The sequence below is a fragment of the Periplaneta americana genome, chromosome 14 (assembly GCF_040183065.1).
Source record: "Periplaneta americana isolate PAMFEO1 chromosome 14, P.americana_PAMFEO1_priV1, whole genome shotgun sequence".
Taxonomy (NCBI): Eukaryota; Metazoa; Arthropoda; class Insecta; order Blattodea; family Blattidae; genus Periplaneta; species Periplaneta americana.
In genome coordinates, this window is record NC_091130.1 from 42,565,191 (window position 1) to 42,588,270 (window position 23,080).

The 23,080-nt window shown below is 35.2% G+C and overlaps 1 protein-coding gene across 1 annotated transcript in view; it reads right to left on the reverse strand.

The window, feature by feature from the left end:
• The window catches only part of zfh2 (Zn finger homeodomain 2), a 570,193-nt gene that overhangs the window by 513,728 nt on the left and 33,385 nt on the right, over positions 1–23,080 (reverse strand). The gene's annotated exons all lie outside the window — the stretch shown is intronic.

The following is a 23,080-nucleotide window of genomic DNA, read 5'->3' on the forward strand; positions in this document are numbered from 1 at the left end:
CCGTACTAGCAGCCTACTACACCACAAACCCTCGCCACCCCACCCCCCTGTGGCTCTCCACACACATATGTACCGCCCTCACACCTTGTGTAAGGGTGCACGCTCGTACTCACCTCGTGGAACATTCCTAAAATAATCACTTCCACAAATACAGTCAAGAGATGAACTTAAATACGGAAGCGTGGAAGTAAAATTTAGTCTCCCCTACACTTATGGGAACGTAACAATGCGACTAAAATTTCTATACGCAATGATAACCATAGGAAGATGAAATCAGTACCACACTTGAAAGAATGTAAAAATTAGAGTAATATTTGTATACGCAATGATAGTCAGAGCAAGACGAAATCAGTACCACACTTGAAAGAATGTAAAGATTAGAGTAATATTTGTATACGCAATGATAGCCACAGCAAGACGAAATGAATACCACAATTGAAGAAATGTAAAAATTAGAGTAATATTTGTATACGCAATGACAGACACAGCAAAACGAAGTGAATACCACACTTGAAAGAATGTAAAAATGTAAAAATTAGAGTAACATTTGTATACGCAATGATAGACACAGCAAAACGAAATCAGTACCATACTTGAAAGAATGTAAAAATTAGATTAGTATTCGTATACGCCATGACAGCCACAGCAAAACGAAATGAGTAGGCCTACCACACTTGAAAAATGTAAAAATTAGAGTAATATTTGTATACGCAATGATAGACACAGCAAGACGAAATGAGTACCACACTTGAAAGAATGTAAAAATTAGAGTAATATTTGTATACGCAATGATAGACACAGCAAAACGAAATGAGTACCACACTTGAAAGAATGTAAAAATTAGAGTAATATTTGTACACGCAATGATAGACACAGCAAAACGAAATGAGTACCACACTTGAAAGAATGTAAAAATTAGAGTAATATTTGTATACGCAATGATAGCCACAGCAAGACGAAATTAGTACCACACTTGAAAGAATGTAAAAATTAGAGTATGTATTTGTATACGCAATGATAGCCACAGCAAGACGAAATCAGTACCACACTTGAAAGAATGTAAAAATTAGAGTAATATTTGTATACGCAATGATAGCTACAGCAAGACGAAATCAGTACCATACTTGAAAGAATGTAAAAATTAGAGTAATATTTGTATAGCCTACGCAATGATATCCACAGCAAGACGAAATCAGTACCACACTTGGAAGAATGTAAAAATTAGAGTAATATTTGTATATGCAATGATAGCTACAGCAAGACGAAATCAGTACCACACTTGAAAGAATGTAAAAATTAGAGTAATATTTGCATACGCAATGATATCCACAGCAAGACGAAATCAGTACCACACTTGAAAGAATGTAAAAATTAGGGTATGTATTTGTATACGCAATGATAGCCACAGCAAGACGAAATCAGTACCACACTTAAAAGAATGTAAAAATTAGAGTAATATTTGTATACGCAATGATATTCACAGCAAGACGAAATCAGTACCACATTTGAGAGAACGTAAAAATTAGAGTAATATTTGTATACGAAATATCCACAGCAAGACGAAATCAGTACCACACTTGAAAGAATGTAAAAATTAGAGTAATATTTGTATACACAATGATAGCCACAGCAAGACGAAATCAGTACCACACTTGAAAGAATGTAAAAATTAGAGTAATGCTTGTATACGCAATGATAGCCACAGCAAGACGAAATGAGTACCACACTTGAAAGAATGTAAAAATGTGAGTAATTTTTGTATACGTAATGATAGCCACAACAAGACGAAATCAGTACCACACTTGAAAGAATATAAAAATTAGAGTAATATTTGTATACGCAATGATAGCTACAGCAAGACGAAATCAGTACCATACTTGAAAGAATGTAAAAATTAGAGTAATATTTGTATAGCCTACGCAATGATATCCACAGCAAGACGAAATCAGTACCACACTTGAAAGAATGTAAAAATTAGAGAAATATTTGTATATGCAATGATAGCTACAGCAAGACGAAATCAGTACCACACTTGAAAGAATGTAAAAATTAGAGTAATATTTGTATACGCAATGATATCCACAGCAAGACGAAATCAGTACCACACTTGAAAGAATGTAAAAATTAGAGCATGTATTTGTATACGCAATGATAGCCACAGCAAGACGAAATCAGTACCACACTTAAAAGAATGTAAAAATTAGAGTAATATTTGTATACGCAATGATATTCACAGCAAGACGAAATCAGTACCACATTTGAGAGAATGTAAAAATTAGAGTAATATTTGTATACGAAATGATATCCACAGCAAGACGAAATCAGTACCACACTTGAAAGAATGTAAAAATTAGAGTAATATTTGTATACACAATGATAGCCACAGCAAGACGAAATCAGTACCACACTTGAAAGAATGTAAAAATTAGAGTAATGCTTGTATACGCAATGATAGCCACAGCAAGACGAAATGAGTACCACACTTGAAAGAATGTAAAAATGTGAGTAATGTTTGTATACGCAATGATAGCCACAACAAGACGAAATGAGTATCACACTTGAAAGAAAGTAAAAATTAGAGTAATATTTGTATATGCAACGATAGCTACAGCAAGACGAAATCAGTACCACACTTGAAAGAATGTAAAAATGCGAGTAATAATTATACATACAGTGATGTGATAACTAAAGAAAGACTAAAGAACGTTTTATTACGTATGAGAGAAGGTAACACTGCGAGCAATAGACCTAATTCTAGCCTATATGCAATGATAACTACAGTAAGATGAAATTTATAGATTACTATTATAATATAGAGTACGTGAAAAAACGCACAATAAATAATTGTATACGTAAAAATAACTATATAAAGACTGAACCTCCACTACTCTTGAAAGCACGTTAACAATGTGCATAATGACTTTATACGCAATGATAACAATATGTAGACTAAACCATTGCTACACTTAGAAGTATGTAATAGTGCAAGTAATAATTTTATACGCACTGATGACTACATGGAAATTAACCTTGTTTACATTTGAAAGCACGTAACAATGCCAGTTATAATTGTATACGCAATGATAGCCTAATCATAGGAAGACTAAATCTCTAGTACACTTAAAAGCATGTAACAATGTCAGTAATAATTTTATACGCAATGATGGCTACATGGAAGTTTACATTTGAAGTCACGTAACAATGTAGTCATAATTGTATACGCAATGATAGCCTAATCATAGGAAGACTAAATCTCTAGTACACTTGAAAGCATGTAACAATGCAAGTAATAATTTTATACGCGAAGGTAACGATAACTTCTACTACACTTGAAAGTACGTAGCAATGCAAGTAGTCATTTTATACGCAACGATAACCATATGAAGACTAAACCTCTACTACGCTTGAAAGGATGCAACAATGCCAACAATAGTTTAATATGTAATTATAACGAAAGGAGGAATAAAGACTTAGCACACTTGAAAAGAAAGTAGCAGTGCCACTAATTATTTCATACGCAATGATAAACACAAGAAGATAAAACGTCTATTACACTCGAAAGAACGTAATGATGTCAGTAAAAATTTTTATAGAAATGATAGAGTAAATTTCTGCTAAGTTGAAAGCACAGGCAATGCCAACAAGAATTTTTACGCAATGATAACCATAGGAAAACAACGTCTACTACACATGAAAGTATGCAACAATGCCAGTAATAAATATGCAGTTATAATCACAAAAGATTAAACCTCTACTACACTTGAAAGCTCTTAACAATGTCAAATTAAACCTTCAAAGGGACGGTAAGTGTGTTAACTTCTACTGGTGGAAGTAAAGCGTAAAGCACCAGGGACAAGAGTAGGCGCCAGGTCTCGCCAGAGATGTCCCTGACATCGTTGATAGATCCACATTGGTAATACGCCGTTTTGAACCACATTTTTTTATTAGATGAATTGAGAGAAAACACAGAATGAAATGGTGTATGTTGATGGAATGCGAATGCCATCATTCTTGTTCACTACAACTACCGTGCCACCCCAGTTCAGGCGAGAGATCAAACTCGAGTTTGCAGGTTCAAAAGGCCACACTCTGGTACTGAGCGATTGGAGGAATCGAGTAATAGTTTCCTTAATAGCATGTATTTAAATACATGGTATTATACTCGTCTTGCAGGCAGAAAGCTACTGTAGCCATGGCAACATTCAACTGCCTTCACTCGTTTCTCCGTAATACCAACAGTGTCTTCCTGATATGATTTTGAGTACACTAGTTTTCAAACTGTTGAAGTTATCTCTACGTTTTTCGTTCCGATCGTATTTGCATCCACATTCTTTTTATTCACGTATTGTTATAATAACACGGAAGAGAAAGTAGGCGACAGAAATGTTACACCTAAAGAATTTGAAGGATTAGATCTTGAAAGTGTGATGGACTGAGAGTAATCTCTCTCTGTCTCTCTCTCTCCTTCCCTCTCTCTCCACTACCAACCAATGCTATAGTATCTTTATCTCTCGTTTAGTTTTCGTAGAGGAAAACTGAATTGAAAGAGTATTTAATTTCAAAGGAAAAATTGTTCCGTGCCGGGTAAAGATCTCGGGACCCTTAGCTTAACGTACGAATGCTCTACCGACTGAGCCACCCAGGAACTATACACGACACCATCACAATTTTTCCCTTTATATCCACACAACTCAAATGGGCTGACAAGACGCCAGAAAACCAACTCTGAGTGCACACAAACCCTGTGTGACAAAGTGTGGCTTCCTGTTAACGTACCTACAGTAACGTATACATTATGTAAATCTGGCTTTCAGGTAATAGCTCCCTGTGAAGCAGACTTGAATAATTTCAAGAGATGGTGTGGTCGGCACCACGCTCCGACCGTCTAAAACTCCCGGAGTCTGAGTGGACCCCGGAGCAGTTATGGAAGTTTGGCAAAGAGAAAGATTTCGCCACCAACCAAAACTGAACCCCAGACCTTCCATTTCTTAGCCAATAGCGTCGTGTCGTGCATTAGGCTTACAGGCGCTATGTTTGGTTCAAGATTGTCGAGTATGGTGAAGTTCGATATTCGCCGATTTTCGCTCTGCACAAAGCGGCCTGTCGTGTTTATTCTGCCGTGTTATGAAAATATTCGCTGTTCTCCACTCCCACCCCTTCATATTTTAACCTCTTAAATATTTTAGCACAGATCTTGCCATTAGTTTTTCATATGAAAAAAGACAAATTTTGTAATACGTATCTTGGTTTCCTCTCTCATGTTCCAACATTGCAGGACAATATTAGCCAACCAACTGACCTATCTGGCCGTCAAAATATGATAGCTATAGGGAAATAATAATAATAATAATAATAATAATAATAATAATAATAACAATAACAATAATAATAAAAACAACAACAACAACAATAATAATAATAATAATAATAATAATAATAATAATAATAATAATAATAGTAATAAAATTTGTGAAAGGTGAAGGATAGACCCCCTAACTATTACATTTCAGAAAAATCCTAATAATAATAATAATAATAATAATAATAATAATAATAATAATAATAATAATAATAATAATAATAATAATAATAAAATAATAATAATAATAATAAAATAATAATAATAATAATAATAATAATAATAATAATAATAATACAATTTGTGAAAGGTGAAGGACAGACCCCCTAACTATTACATTTGAGAAAAATCCTAATAATAATAATAATAATAATAATAATAAATATTTGTGAAAGGTGAAGGATAGATCCCCTAACTATTACATTTCAGAAAAATCCCAATAATAATAATAATAATCATCATCATAACAATAATAATAATAATAATAATAATAACAACAACAACAACAATAATAATAATAATAATAATAATAATAATAATAATACAATTTGTGAAAGGTGAAGGATAGACTAGTGAAATGCTTTGTGTGGAGTGTAGCATTAAAATGGAGCAGAAAGATGGACATTACAACGAAGTGAAGAGAAGCGACTAGAAGCATTTGAAATGTGGATGTGGAGAAGGATGGAGCGTGTGAAGTGGACAGACAGAATAAAAAACATAGCTGTATTGAAAAGAGTGGATGAAGAAAGAATGATGCTGAAACTGATCAGAAAGAGGAAATGGAATTGGCTGGGTCACTGGCTGAGAAGAAACTGTCTTCTGTAGGATGCACTGGAAGGAATGATTAACGGGAGAAGAGTTGGGGGCAGAAGAAGATATCAGATGATAGACGACATTAAGATATATGGACCATATGAGGAGACAAAGAGGAAAGCAGAAAATAGAATAGACTGGAGAATACTGGGTTTGCAGTGAAAGACCTGCCCTTGGGCAAAACTGTATGAACGAATGAATAATAATAATAATAATAATAATAATAATAATAATAATAATAATAATAATAATAATAATCAATACCTGATAAAAATTGCAATAATAACAACAGTAGGCCTACTAATACTATTGGCAGTAGTAAGAACAGTAAAATGTGCCTGTAATGTTATTTTTTTTGTCTCCGCTCGACAAACGCGTGTATGTCTCGTGTGTAATCAAGAAGACACACACATACAAAGATATACAAAGCGGTATGTGATAAGATCGGTAAATTATCAGCAGTGGCAACTCACACCGACGCTGCAAAAAGAGGAGGCGTCTCATTAAGCCCACCCCGTGCAAACAAACAACTGATCGTTAAGGCAGCTCTCATTAGCTTATCACGACGCAGAGTTTGACACCCTGGTACTACATGTCCTTTGTTACGCTCTCGCCATCTCGCTCCCACCGCTGGCTTGGCTTCTATTATTTCCGGACGAGGAACAAAAGAAGGAGCGAATAAAAAAAAAAAGTATATGTAAAAAAAAGTTGTTCATACGGAAAGAAGAAAGTTTTTAATTCCGTATAGCTAAAACGCTGTGCTGGATAATGGTTAGACACTATAATACTGCATAACACAGGCACGCCAACCTGTACACGACGTGCCTGCAAGAGTGGCCTACGTGTCCACGTCTTTAATGATCCGATGTAATTGTAGTCTCAATTCTTTAAATGTGCTCGGCTGTGACTCCGTGGATAACGTACCCGCTTACAAATCCAGCTGTCCATGGTTCGATTCCCGGGGTGGACTGGTTCTTTGTCTCTCGACTTCTGAGTGTCCTGTGATGTCTCCGCGGCAATCCTGCATTGGTATACCGTGCCGAACTCCATTAATAATCAAATATGAAATCGCATTCGCTATGGCACATTTGCTTTTAAGGCAGCATAAAAGGGGAGGTGAAATAAATAAATAAATAAATAAATAAATAAATAAATAAATAAATAAATAATAAATAAATAAATAAATAAGTAAATAAATAAACAAATAAATAAATAAAGCCATGGAGACAAAGGATTCTTGAAGTAATGTCCTTTTAACGTAAATATTAGCATAGTTAGCCTTAAAAGCTAGACTTCGGATTTTAGGCAAAAACCTATTTTGTTCATAAAGAGACAGAAATTGTTATGAACTAAACTGCTAATTTATAGAGCCTAAAAATGCCTAATTTAACGTTAGAATCTATTTTAATTTATTTTATTTTAAAATATAAATACCATGTGTTTGTTTGTCTTTTTTTTTTAGGATGAAAATTAACTCGCTTCATCTTGACGAAATAAAAGACATATTTCCTCTTTGGAAACTGAGGCAACTTTTATGTTCTATGTTAAGGATCTCCTCGTCTTTTTTTTTTAATTGGTGTATTTTACGACGCCTTATCAACTGCGATGGTTATCTAGACTCAGAGTGAAATGAAGCCGGTAATGCCAGAGAAAGAAGTCCAGGTTCCAGCGCCGAAAGTTACCCATCTCAAAGTAGCAATTAATATTCAATTTATTTAAACTATTAATAGTTAGTGGATAGCAAGAAGGTCATTTTAATTGCTACTTTGCGATGTATTTTACAAAATTTTTACTTTAAAACCTCATTATCCAATTTTGACTTACACCACTTTTGCTCTGAACGGCTCATATGGTGGTAGTGGTGGTGGTGGTGGTGGTGGTGGTGGTGGTGGTGGTGGTGGTGGTGGTGGTGGTGGTGGTGGTGGTGGTGGTGGTGGTGGTGGTGGTGGTGTTGGTTGTACATTTGATCTTGATTTAGTACGATGGCGATTTTGTAATGTAGCAGGTGAAGAGCGGTAGGTTGATACCACACAATTACTTCTATTGCATGGCGGAATTAGAAACTGTTGTACCTCCACCTCCGTGGCATGGTGCAAGGTGACGTGAATATGCATGAAGGCGGCACTTCACAGAACCAGAGTGTGTCGTGTAAACACTGTGCGTGAACAAGACTTGCACTTGCATTAAATGTCTTAATTTAAAACCGGTCTTCTTTCTGGAGTCACTGGGGTGTGAATTACACCAAAGACAGAGAGATCGTGCCGGCCAGGGACGATGTAATGCAATGATTAATTACTTTTACTACCCCTCATAAATTTTTAATGTCCGCGAATATCTGTCGTGACCGCGTACACAGCTCGCGCTGCCCCCAACTGACTCGGGGACTTGTTTACATGTCTTACAACATCCGGGGAAGAGCGCAGATCCGATGGAGGCGTTTGAAATATCGAGTACTGTAGGCAAGTCTTGTGAATGAAATATGGGATTATCTACAGGTTAGTGATAAGACAATATTTACATTTATAAAATAATAATATGGTTCAGAAACGTGGATTGTCTAGAGCCCAACAGAGAAGAAGTGAGGCCGCCGAGATGAGACTCTTAAGGCCACTAGAAGGATTTAAACTGCGGGACCATAAGAGAAATGAAGATAAACGTCGAGAACTGAATATCGAGAGCATAAAACTATAATTGAAAAATATAGAAATAATTGGTACGACCATAGAACAAGAAGTCGACCTGGTTGGCGAGTTGGTATAGCGCTGGCCTTCTATGCCCAAGGTTGCGAGTTCGATCCCGGGCCAGGTCGATGGCATTTAAGTGTGCTTAAATGCGACAGGCTCATGTCAGTAGATTTACTGGCATGTAAAAGAACTCCTGCGGGACAAAATTCCGGCACATCCGGCGACGCTGATACAACCTCTGCAGTTGCGAGCGTCGTTAAATAAAACATAGAAAACAAATAGAATAACAAGAATGGCCAACGATAGGATACCTTTTAGAACATGGTGTTACAGATCTACTGTATACGAAGACGAGCGGGAAGACCAAAGAGACGTTAGAGAGACCAGTTTGGCGGATAAAATTCTGGAGGCGGAACAGGCCATCGGCCTAAACCTTGAAGTTATTGATGATGATGATGATGATGATGATGATGGTGATAAAATAATAATCCTCAGAAAAAAATAAAATTAAAATTACCACCACCACTACCATAACCATCTTCATCATCATCATTATCGTTATTATTATTATTATTATATTATTATTATTATTATTATTATTATTATTATTATTATTATTATTATTATTATTATTATTAGTATCAATAATTGTCTTATTTTTTATACTTTATAGGCTATGTTTCATTTATTTCGACCTGCTGTTCACATTACATTATGCTTTTTTCTTTCTTTCTGTATGTTATATATTTTGTCTGATTTCTACTTACTTGTTGTTTACATTTTATTATTATTATCATCTTATTCAGTTTTGTGTGTAAAATTGTATTGTACTTTGTAAATTTGTAGTGTTTTTTGTAACGCAGTTTTACTCCTGGTTGAGTGTTAGAGAAGGCCGTATGGCCTTAACTCTGCCAGGTTAAATAAATTATTATTATTATTATTATTATTATTATTATTATTATTATTATTATTATCAACAACTGAGTGAAGCCACAGTAGGCCTATTTCTGTTCAGAAGAGACCAAATATAAAATGAGTGAAAGACAATTGTGTAATACATTATTTTAAAGCGTAAAATCTGTATTACTTAGATCTATGGGTAATTTTGCAAAAATGTACAGAATTTTGAAAGGAAACTTGAAAATGTTTCCAGTGGTGTAATTTTGTGTTACGTATGGGACGAACTTTTAAAAAGGCTTAAATTTAAAATAATTTATTTGGAATATTTTTACCTATGTTTTCAAAGACATGTACTTAAAACTCTTTCATACCATATATTTACAAGATTTATCCAGTTTAAAAGTTAAGGCTGGTTCACAATAAACCGGGAACGGAAACGACAACGAGAACGAGAACGAAAATATTGTTAAAATAAATGTATTTAAATGTGAGCATTCACAATTAACTATTGTAACTAAAATATTGCCTACGTTGCCTCTAGTCATTTCAGGCATGATAAATGAGTTCCAAAATTTATTGAATAATGTCCGCTGAAATGAAATGGTGAAGAGGAAGACGAAGAAGAACAAGAAGAAGTAGAAGAAGGAGAAGAAGAAGATGATGATGATGATGATGATGGTGATGAAGGAGGAAGGTTTCTGCCTGGCAGGATCGAAAGAAGCAAGATGGATAAACAAAGAAAAGAAGGAAGAAACACAGAGAGAATAAGAAAAGAAAAGGAAGGAACCAAAGAAAAATAAACAGACTATAATGTTTTCGCTGTAAGAAAAATCCTAATGTAAACATAAGCACATTGCTGTCATACCCGTGATTGGCTCCCAGTCGAAACACTCACATGATGCAGGAAAATATAGTTTGTATTTGGAAACCACAATCTTTTATTATTTGAAAATAAAAAATTCAATTCTAGTTGTTAAATACGATGAAACATTTAACTTCACTCATATGTAAAACGTTATGTACAGGGACATCATTTTATTTTTACTAACATTTTTAATATTAACCTGGCTATATCTTTAGAGAACCGGAAACACAGTTTGATATCCCCTTCCACGACTGTAGTTCGATGATACTGGCGTAAAACACAAACAAATCACTTTACTAGGTATAGGAGGGAAGAAAAGTAGTTCATCCATTTATGTAAACTAGGAAATATCGCGATTTTGAGTTCGATAATTTTCATTAGATTTTTGTTTAATCAAAATACAGTACTGTATTAACAATGAGTGTTTTTACTCACGAACTGAGTTATCTATGCGAACGTATTCATTATGCAGTATATATTATACTGTCTACAGCACACTAGCGTACAATATAGAGAAAGAAATTAAATTGAAAAATAATCATAATATGAATATTTAAGCATATTTTTGAAAATGGTGGCCGTTCATTCCGATACAGGTTTCAGTTCTTTTGTGCATATTATCGCACTATAGACTATTGCATCTAATTCCAATTACCAGTTTCGTCCTTCGTACTAGTAACTCATGTTGAAATAATTCTGTACCTACTCTAAAAAAAGAGTACCTTACGTACTGTAAATTCAATTTTCACTTCTGCCCGACCCGCACAGATAAAATTACTCAGACATGCTATCTACTGTCCGTCCAAGTGGTTATGCTACAGGATCGTAGAAAGGGGAGAAATCACGCGACAGTTAATTACTTAACGAGGCCCTTTTATTTAAGTTATTTTAAACAGTTGTATAATATTACGTAAACGTCCAATTCCTAACGCAAAATTAATGTTTTCAGAAAACAGCTAAGACAGCCCAGCTTTTACAGAGGGGGAGCAGAAGCAGGTGGGGGAAATCGGGATGCGACATAGGTAAACGGACAGTACCTGTGCGAAAATATGATTCAATATTGAAAGCTCTTTCGTCACTGGAAAACGCGAACATATTTATGGAACGTACTATACTCACTAACTCAGTACTGCTTACTATATGCGGCCTTGGTTCTGTGTGGAGGACAGTTAGAACTTCATTAGTAGAAGGGGTGGGAGTGAAGTACATTCAAAAACTCAGGTACAATAAAAATTGAAGTAAAAATAAAATGATGTCCCTGTAAAAGAAAAGCTACTTTTATATTATGTTATGTACTATGAACGCGGATGAATACCAACAGTAAAACCGAGGTAGTCTGTTCTTGTAACAAGCTGGCGTCTCTTGAGCTCGTAATTGTTCACGTAAGCACGTGGTACTGAAGTATACCTTCTGTACCCTCAACTGTCCATTGTGAAGACATGAGAATTAAAAATAATTTAATTACAGTAATTATAAAATAAATGTTTCCTAAGCAAACGAATGCATAGTAGTGAGGTTAGGCCCACTTGACGAGTAACGGGAAATGTTTAACTTGAAACAGAATGTACAACAGTAGGTGGGAACACGTACTGAGAATCTATGGCGCCAAACAGTGGCCAATGAAGCCTCACTTCAGTCACGTGCTATTGTTTACATTAGGATTTTTCTTACAGCGAAAAGATTATATATGAAATAGAGATGTTTTGAGAGAGAGAAAAAAAAAGAAGACAGACGAATAACCGGTACAAAAGAAAAATGTATACGGAATTAAGAAAGGACAGAATATATTAGTCTAATGAGACGAATACGACGAAAGAGAGAAATATAATAGTGAAAAGGAAGAAATAAAATAAGAGAAAAGGAGAGAATAAAAGTAATATTTTGAACACTGAAAAATAAATAAATAAAGAAGAATCCATTTATTATAGAAAGAAGAAAGTTAAAAGGAAATTAAATTGAGCAACATAAAGGCAGCAAGACAGACAGGTACGAAGTTAGATAGGTAGATTCAGAATTGGGATGGTTTATTCTCATTTTCTTTGTATTTACCTAACGAAGACATTAAGGACATTACAATAATTATTTGTACTGTCTTCTACCTCTTTCCAATAGAACGGACACTTCAAAGGAGAGAAACATTTTCGACTCAAGCTGTCTGACAGATTGGTGTTAGGGTTTGTGACATTGTAAAGCTTTGCCTCCAAAACTGTGATGAATTTCCAGACGAAGAAAGAAGCGTCATAAAAGTACCCGGTCGTTGTCCCTTAAAAATATCAAGGCTGACTACAATGAGATTTACAATTTAATGGGCCTTCCTCCCTTTCTTTTGAAAAGTACGAATCTTTAAAAAAAAAAAGTACAGGGTTGACCATAATAGTTAAAAATCCCCTATATTTTTAGTTACAAATACTGCAAAGAGAGAAGTTGGTGTTATGGATGTGCGAATCTCTTCTCATAGTCGTACCACCACCACCACCACCACCACCACCACCACCACCGTCATGTGCCATCTACAGTCTTTTTCGTCCTGATTTCTTTAAAAAATGAAATTCAATATAGAGCAGCAATAAAATAAAAATGATTGAACTAGTTGAAGTTTCAAGCTGATATGCCGGGTGAGCCCAGCTAGTCCGAAAATCTAAAATAATAATAATAATAATAATAATAATAATAATAATGATAATAATAATAATAATGATAATAATAATAATAATAATAATAATAATAATAATAATAATAATAATAATAATAATAATAATAATAATAATCCGTAGCGCTACAGCCCGTGAAGGGCCTAGACCGACCAGTCGGCTGCTGGCCTCTCGCCCACATGTCGAAGCAGAGGTGGATGATCATCCAACCAGAATGAAGGTATCGTGTGGTTAGCACGATGATCCCCCCAGACGTTATAGCTGGCATTCGCAACCGGATTTTGCTACCTATCGTAGCTCCCCAAGTGCATCACGATGCTGGGTGGGCACCGGTCCCATACACTGGCCGAAATTTCATGAGAAAATTTCTTCCCCTATGAGGACTCGAGAACCAGCGCGCATTCCGTAACGCGAGTCCTAGGTAAGATGCCTTAGACCGCGACGCCATGGCGCGGGAAAAAAATCTAAAATACTTCATGCATTTCCTTCCGTTGTTAAAAATGATCTGAATGTCTTGGAAATAACTACGCAGAACAGAAAATGGAGTCTTGTACCGTATTGAAGATGATACTCTAATATGTACATTTTGTTAAATAGTAATAATAATAATAGTAATAATAATAATAATAATAATAATAATAATAATAATAAGTAAAAATGTGTTTCTTGCATTCTATGTGTGAGCCAAGCCAATTTTGCCTGTAATTGCTATTTTTCTTAATTTGATGAAAATATTTCAAAGTAATTTCTTATTATTTCCCTAGGAATTTGGAGAAAATAAACATTAAAATTGTATTTGTTTATTTAATTACGTTGTATCAACTACTTGGTTATTTAGCTTCTTTGGTATTGATAGCGAGATAACGAAGAAGAAGAAGAAGAAGAAGAATGTACAGATTTGTTTCAAATTTGTGTCAGATATACTTTTGTGTACTTCTATAACTACCATGTCTTGAACAGAAATAAAAATTTAGGAAAAAAAAATGCAGGTAGAGTATGTACTGTCCAAATTTCATGAGAGGATCCCTGCGAGGGGTGTATGGTCCTTGCGGGGTAAGAGGAGAGTGTAAGCCAGTAACTCAAAGTTCTTGAAGAAGCAGGTGGATGGGAGTGATGTCATTGGCCGGCTGGGACAAACAAGGTTCAATCAATGGCCGGCCGGTTCAGTGTCGGGATAGATTATAAGAGTGGGGGGAAAACTTGCATTCCTTGCTCGGATCTTCTCGTGAAATGCGGACTGTATATTAAACTGTAACGCTACCTACCAACTCGGTTAGGCCTGCTGTTAATGCATAAGCTGCAAGTTAATGCTTTGTCAAGAAACTACTGTAATCACCAAATTTTTTGGGGAAAATTTTGATCGTTATCGTCTATAACTTCATTGTGTTGGAATCTACTCTCCAAACCCTACAATTTGGTATCGGTACCACAAAAACATCACGTTTTCATATAGCGACCTCAGATTCTTACAAGAGATTCGAACCTAGGACTGGAGCTATTACAGTCAGCAATTAACGGACTAGATATCAGACACATCTGATGCGTTTAGGTGTGTTCGATTTACATCACTCATGCCCGTACACAGCTACAATTGGAAACGTTACTCCATAATCGCCTATGTTCACCCATTTGTGGAAATCATTTGTGACATTACCAGCCACAACTCTCATTATCAGGTGCGATGAATAAATATGATAATATCTGGTGTGGGGATATCCACCAACAGCACGCGAGCACAGTATTGAAACAAGTACACCAGATAAACATGCAGATAATAATTCATTACAACCTTTTTAACGCTTGATTTGTATCATGTTGTACAACATGATTATCAACGTGTGTACATAAAAAGGGACAGAGCGTTATTTTACTGGTTTCTCTGTGTGGGAGTGTTTTATATTAGTATTATCATCTCCTGTGATAAATAGTAGTTGGAAGGTACCAGTGTAGTTATCTCGACCGTCCCTACATGAATGCTACATAATAATTGCTACGATCATACTAAAATCTTCCCCTCTCCTCTTCGTTCGTTGTACGTAAATACTAGGTTCATTAAAGTGAGTGTACTATACATAACGCTGCCATACTTTCGCCCTCAGAATATTATGATTATGTCAGCGTTGAACTTCACAGAGGAACGAAGTGATGAATTACACTGTAGTGACATATTATTTCGTACAGCTAAATTCTAACTCGCTACTAAAGTAATTTTAAAAGGTGACAGATTCTGAGTGATAAATAATAAATAGTAGTTGGAAGGTACCAGTGTAGTTATCTCGACCGTCCCTACATGAATGCTATACAGGGTGTTTAAAAAATACGGGGCATAATTTCAGTATGTATTTCCCACATGTTCACAATCAAAATAGTTCATTACAACATGTGTCCGGAAATGCTTCATTTCCGAGTTATGGCCTTCACAACATTGAAATTCACCGGAACGTTTTTCTTTCCGCAGGTCGTTGTCATTACAGAAGATGTTCAAAATGTCCACCTCCTGCTTGAATACAGACCTCACATCGATGTCTCATTGACCTGCGAACACGATCCCAAACTCCAGGAGTATTGCGTATGTCCTCAGAACATGCCACAATTCGATTCCGAAGGGATTCCAAATCAGGCACCGGAGACGAATAAACCAATGATTTTAAATGGCCCCACAAGTAGAAATCGATAGAAGGAGTCATGTTCACAGCCTCCAGAATCTCCTCCTGTACTTCTGGAGTTGTAGATCTTGGTCGTCCCTTCCCAAACCAGGAGAGTTAAATTTTCCATACTCGCACAGACGGTAATGGAGACGTACAAATGTCTTCCGATCTGGACATTGTCGCTGTGGGTACCTCTCCTGGTACAAACGACGAGCCAGCGCAGCATTGCCGTCCGCCTTACCGTACATGAAGTGTATCTCTGCCAGCTCTTGATTTGAATACATGTCGCACAGTCTAACGCCTACACAACACTGAATGTAACCTTCGCCTCGGAATGAACTGTCAGAGTGCCCTCTTAATGTCTCCTTTGACGGCAACGACCTGCGGAAAGAAAAACGTTCCGGTGAATTTCAATGTTCTGAAGGCCATAACTCGGAAATAAAGCATTTTCGGACACATGTTGTAACGAACTATTTTGATTGTTTACATGTGGGAAATACATACCTGAAATTATGCCCCGTATTTTTGAAACACTCTGTATAATAATTGCTACGATCATACTAAAATCTACCCCTCTCTTCTTCGTACGTAAATACTAGGTTCATTAAAGTGAGTGTACTATACATAACGCTGCCATACTTTTGCCCTCAGAATATTATGATTATGTCAGCGTTGAACTTCACAGAGGAACAAAGTGATGAATTACACTGTAGTGACATATTATTTCGTACAGCTAAATTCTAACTCGCTACTAAAGTAATTTTAAAAGGTGACAGATTCTGAGTGATAAATAATTTCATACCGTGCTGTAAGACAGACACAACAAGCGATGTCTCTAAGAGACGAGTAAGGAAATTTACGGAAATATGTATTTTAAAACAGGCATATCTATTATTTTACACCGCTTTCCGTGAATCAGACAAGTAAGAGAATTAACCTAACCCATTAGTTTTTTTTTTTTTTTTTTTTTTACAATTCATTTTGAAAGATATTTCAGGTAGGCCTAAAGGCTGGTCACAATAAACCGGGAACAGAAACGACAACGAGAACGACAATGGAAATATTGTTAAAATAAATTTACTTAAATGTCAGCATTCACAATTAACTATTGTCAATGCTCACATTTAAATACACTTATTTTAACATTATCTTCGTTCTCGTTCTCATTGTCGTTTACATTCTCGGTTTAGTGTGAACCAGCCTTTAATCTTGCTAATTCAATTAAATGTTTTTATTATTTTCAGTCAATGACTTATCATACAATATTCAGGGAATAAATCCTTTATATTACATATTTTGTGACTGGTATTAACGCTTTCATCGCTAATGCGACATCATCAAATACATCCGTGGCGCTACAGCCCGTGAAAGGTCTAGACCGACCAGCCGGCTGCTGGCCTCACGCCCACATGCCGAAGCAGAGGTGGACGATCATCCAACCAGAATGGAGGTATCGTGTGGTTAGCACGATGATCCCCCCAACCGTTACAGCTGGCATTCGCAACCGGATTGCGCTACCTATCGTAGCTCCCCAAGTGCATCACGATGCTGGGTGGGCACCGGTCCCATACACTGGCCGAAATTTCATGAGAAAATGTCTTCCCCCATGAGGACTCGAACCAGTGCGCATTCCGTAACGCGAGTCCTAGGCAGGATGCCTTAGACCGCGACGCCACGGCGCGGGACTCATCAGATACATACATTTTCAAATGTATATATAGACATTAGTCCACAGTTTCTAACATCCAAATCCATACAAAATGCTTATAATATTCTCATAGGCCTACTCCAGCTTCGAAAACTTCTGATGGTGTTCCATAAATAGTACATCACTGTTTTGAAACAGAAGAAAACATCTGAACTATACTACATAAACAATTACGTATGTATAATTGTATATTTAATTTAATCAAACGTTGTTTAATGAATTCAATATAAGTATAGTAATCCTTCTGTTTTATAAAATACTTCGACATTGGCCCATAACTCCTAACATCAAGCTTCCAACACTGTTATACGTGAGAAACCACATATTTTAACCATAAAACTAACATCAGTCAACAATAACAGACACAACATGTAATAGCTTATATGGAACATAATTTTAAATCATGTAAACAATTCTAAACGAGTTTTCTCTCAAACAAAATAAAAATTAACAACTTAGACAACAATTCGCATGATTAATCACAAACACATATTAAAGAGAAACTTGTAAAATAAGTAAGTGAAAGCTTGTAACATATATGTCAAATGTATTACTTTCGTTTTTTAACTTTTAACTTGTTTAATATTTACTTTTATTAATATTTATTATTCATTATGCTTATTACATCGAACTTAAAATCGACGAAAACGTTAAAACTAGCCACAAAGTCACTAAACATGTAATATAAAGGATTTATTCCTTGAATATTTTATGATAAGTCATTGACTGAAAATAATAAAAACATTTAATTAAACTAAGTCATTACGGTAGGCAGGGGCAAAATTGCGCACGGGGTAAAGAGCCGAATCTTTTTTTTCCTACTTCTGAATGTGATGTGACAGTCCTGCACCTCCAGTTGAGAGGTTTTATGGTGTAAGAGTAGCACATGTTGACATGTAATCAAAAAAGCAGCAGGAATAGACACCTTTGCCCCAGCCTACCCTATAAGCCTAGTTTATTTATTTGTCCCAAGTCGTAGCGTAGTTATGTAAGTCATTATGCTTGGAATCGCGTTACAAAATAAGTGCTGGTTCGAGTCCTCACGGGGAAGGAATTTTGTGATGAAATTTCGGCCAGTGTATGGGATCGGTGCCCACCCAGCATCGTGATGAATTTAGGGAGATGCGATAGCGAAATACGGTTTGGAAGATCAGTCATAACGACTGGGGGAGAGGGTTATCGTACTGACCACACGTTAGCTCCGTTCTGGTGGGATGATCATTCACCTCTGCGAAGCCATGTAGATGTGTAGCCAGCAGTCGGAAGGGTCAGTACGTATATAGAATAGTTGAATTTATTTTTTTATTTTTATTGGGTTATTTTACAACGCTGTATCAACATCTAGATTATTTAGCGTCTGAATGAAATGAAGGTGATAATACGGTGAAATGAATCCGGGGTCCAGCACCGAAAGTTACCCAGCATTTGCTGGTATTGGGTTGAGGGAAAACCCCGGAAAAAACCTCAACCAGGTAACTTGCCCCGACCGGGATTCGAACCCGGGCCACCTGGTTTCGCGGCCAGACGCGCTGACCGTTACTCCACAGCTGTGGACGAGGTTATATAGAATAACTTAATATTTTTGCATCTATAATCAGTGTAAAAACCGAAACTGCTCGCACCACGAAAGTCTTAAATCATGGGCTATTTAAAAGAACTATAAAGTAACATAATACAAATAAAAACCTTAACTTGGAAATTAATTATTTCTTGCAGTAATCAGGCATTTGCTTTTCGCAATTCTGCTTCATCTATGAAAAACCTCAAGAAAAACTTCAAGGTAATTTCTATAATAACTTAATCACGACATAAATTACGTAAGCAGAGCTAGAAACAGGAACAATGCATACAGTAACTTTTTGTTAGATATTCACAGCGTACAGAAACGTTTGAGAAATTCTTAGAAGGAAATGGAGAAAGAAAATTAATCACCAAATGTGTGTATACAGAACAAAGCGTTCAATTGAATATATGTTTATAATAAATACATTACGAAGGCGGTGGCTGACAGAATGTGTTACTCTAATGAAATAAATAGACCATGTAATTGATTGTCGTTCATATCCGAGAAAATCGAAGGATGAAAGGAGGAGTTTCATACTAGAGGGAAACTATTAAATGGCTTGTCTTTAACCCTCCCACTGCTTAGAAATAACACTTCTCTCCCTTGAGTAATCGACAATGCCGTTGACAGATTAATAATGATAAATATACTACTTTCAACAGAGGTAGTTAGAATAGTTTCCAAATATTTCTTATTTAATACCTATCATTTGTCTCTAGATATCTAAAAAGCGTTACTTGAACGACTAACGTATTGACTTTTATTGTAAATATAAAAGTTCAATTCAGGCTGAATCAAAGTGGAATTATTTGTGGTGGATCATACTGCGTTACTAATCAAGGGCAAAACACACCCACCCGTATTTAAGTGACACGCTATATCTCCAGAATTTAATTTTAATTTGAACGAGAAACGGCAAGTAATTTTTTCCTGGAGCCCTCTCATTCTAAGTCATATTCTTCTACATTCGTGCCGTAACTGCTAATTAAATGCTATTATACTACCAATTCTTGCATATTTGTAAGTTTTATATTGAAAACGAGCCAAAATATTTTGATGAAATGGGACGAATCTACAGTTTTCGAGTGAGAAAAAGCAATTCAGCTAGGTCCCGACTTAGGGAAGACTCTTTTAGGAAGCGAAATAACCAGATGTAGGGGATTAAATATCCAGATTGCTTTCTACGAACTAATATAGTACAGTAACTATAGTATAGACTCGTTGCATAATGGTAGTATTTAAGACGCGAGTATGTTTATGAAACGAGCATAAGCGAGTTTCATAATTTTCATACGAGCGTATTAATTACCATTATAGACAAGATGCGTACTACTGTTTTTGTTCCTCCTTAATTATTAAATGCCTAAGTTTTCAATTTTTACAAATACCTTTATTACTTTACAGATAATGAAACGGTGACTACGTATGTATTTTCAGCATATTCTCGACTATTGCAATAGATGGCAGGCACGGACCATGAGTGTCTTTTCAGCGTGTTCCCGATTAATGCAACAGATGACAGGCACGAAGCACTTTTGCGTATAGACTATACAGTATATATTTGTTTTTTTGCAGAGCTTTGGTTTTGAGATTTTAGCCTCAAAGCAACATACATTGAAACACAGGAAATGAACTCAATTTATTACAATATTAATATTAAAATGAACAGAATTTATTTCATTTTAAATAGGTATATGTTGTTAATTGTGCAGTTTGCGAAATTTATAATGGAAATGGCTTGCGGATTGTTGCGCGTACGATAATAATCAATATCGCATATGTTTATTGGAAAACGATAGTTGGAATAACATAATGAATAGCAGTGGAGCTACTCTAATGTATGTTATTAAGATACTGTTACGTCACATGTATAGTTAACGTATTATAGTATGGTCGGATAAAAACGTATTAAAAGGGGTGTATGTATTTTGACATGAACGATATAGATACATGAAATGTGTTAAAAACTAAATTTTATGCGTGGAAAATCAAATCCCTCATGAAAGTCCAAAATTGAGTGAAATATAGTCGCAAATTTTCGCGAAATTGATATAAATTCACGAAATTACTTCATAATCACGATATTTTCAAGGAAAACAGGTTTCATGGAGTGTGAAAATTTTCTTCGTTATAAAATATACACGAATATTTCTACATATTTGACCTTTCAGTATTACATACATGTGGTATCTGGCAACGATGTACGCATAGTGTCAGGGACTACTTCCAGGGAGCAGCGCAAGCAAACAACGGTCATTTCTCTTTCCCTCAACAAACTGCCTTCGTGAGGTCAAGAAGGCAATACCGTCACCCTCTCACAGTTGAATGAAATTTTAATGATGCAAACAGATTTCTATTGGTTTCAAAGAGATTATTTTAATAATAATTATTTAAAATGCTATTTAAATACTTTTTAAGTTTATTATTGCGCGAAATATGCACGAAATTGCATTTTTTTTTACAAAATAACGAAATTTAACCATTTCAATCACCGAAATCAGGGTAACATACTCACTATAAAATCATACCCCTACGTATTAATAACAAAACAGATCAAAGGAGAATATTTAAAAATCAAACAACAAAGTATTTTACGAATCTATAAATGAATCTATGTTTAACCTCTCGACCGCTTCCCCCCGCACCGCAATTTTGAAATTCGAGTATGAATAAAGAAAGCATTGCCGTTATTCCGACAACATAGAGGATTTCAACACCGCAACCGAACAGCTACAGAGTATAAGGGTTTTAGATTCTCCTTACTCTTTTGACTTATTATTACAATTTTTGAAAACAACAAGCAAATTGTAATATTTTTAATACCCTCAATCCCTTTTTTACAAAGCAATGGTCAAACTTCCATTATGTATTAAATTAGTTTATTCATTATTATACTAAAAATTTGATCGCATACATTTAAGTTTCGAAGTAAGTCAGATTGGTCTTGAAATCCTTGGTTAGGTATAAAGAAATTCCGATAAAATGTAGTGATGTTAACGATGATTAATTAAATCTGTTCCAGCTTCAACCCATCGCTTCCTAGACCTGCCCACATATCGCTTTCCTCTTGCTTGTATTAGCTTGATTTGTTTAGGATATCTTTCTCCATTCATTCTATGTGTTCTTTCCAGTTTTATCTACGTGTTTCTCTTGTCTTTGCTATTGAAAATATTTCAAGGTTTTGTCCAATTTATATGCTTTCAATTCTGTCTCCCCTCGTACACTTTTTAACTGAATACAAAAACTTAATTTCTGCTATAGAATTTTAATTGTGTCTCTTCTGTTGCTTTATTTCTTAGTAACAAGTTGATCGTCCCTTATATTTATTTAAATTTTGCTATCTTATTTATTAGGATCACTGTCAAAATCAAATGAGATGTCACGTCCTAGGCAATTAAAATGACTGGTTCGATAACGTTGTTTTATATTGATATTTTGTGTCTAATTTGTTGTTTACTTTGGAATCTCTTTAGCTTGATTTTGTCAATGAATATTTTTCAATTAAACTGTTGACATTTTATGTGCCGTAATTAAAAAATAATAATATTCCTTTGCAGTTCATCTTTTGTACTTCCTACTATTACCTGGTCATAAAGTTTTCATGTAATTTGTACTACCCAATTTTATTCCTTTGTCTTTTCATTCCATTTCTTTTACTATTTAAGTCATGTATGGATTAAACAAAACTGAAGAAATACTGCAATCTTAACACCTTGGATTAGTGTCGGTTTGATTTTTATTTGCTTTAGTTCACATTTTTATGATAAATGTTTCATTTTTATATAGCCTAATGGTGGTGATGATGAATGATAATAATAATAATAATAATAATAATAATAATAATAATAATAATAATAATAAATAGTCAATAAAGTATCGATAAAAATT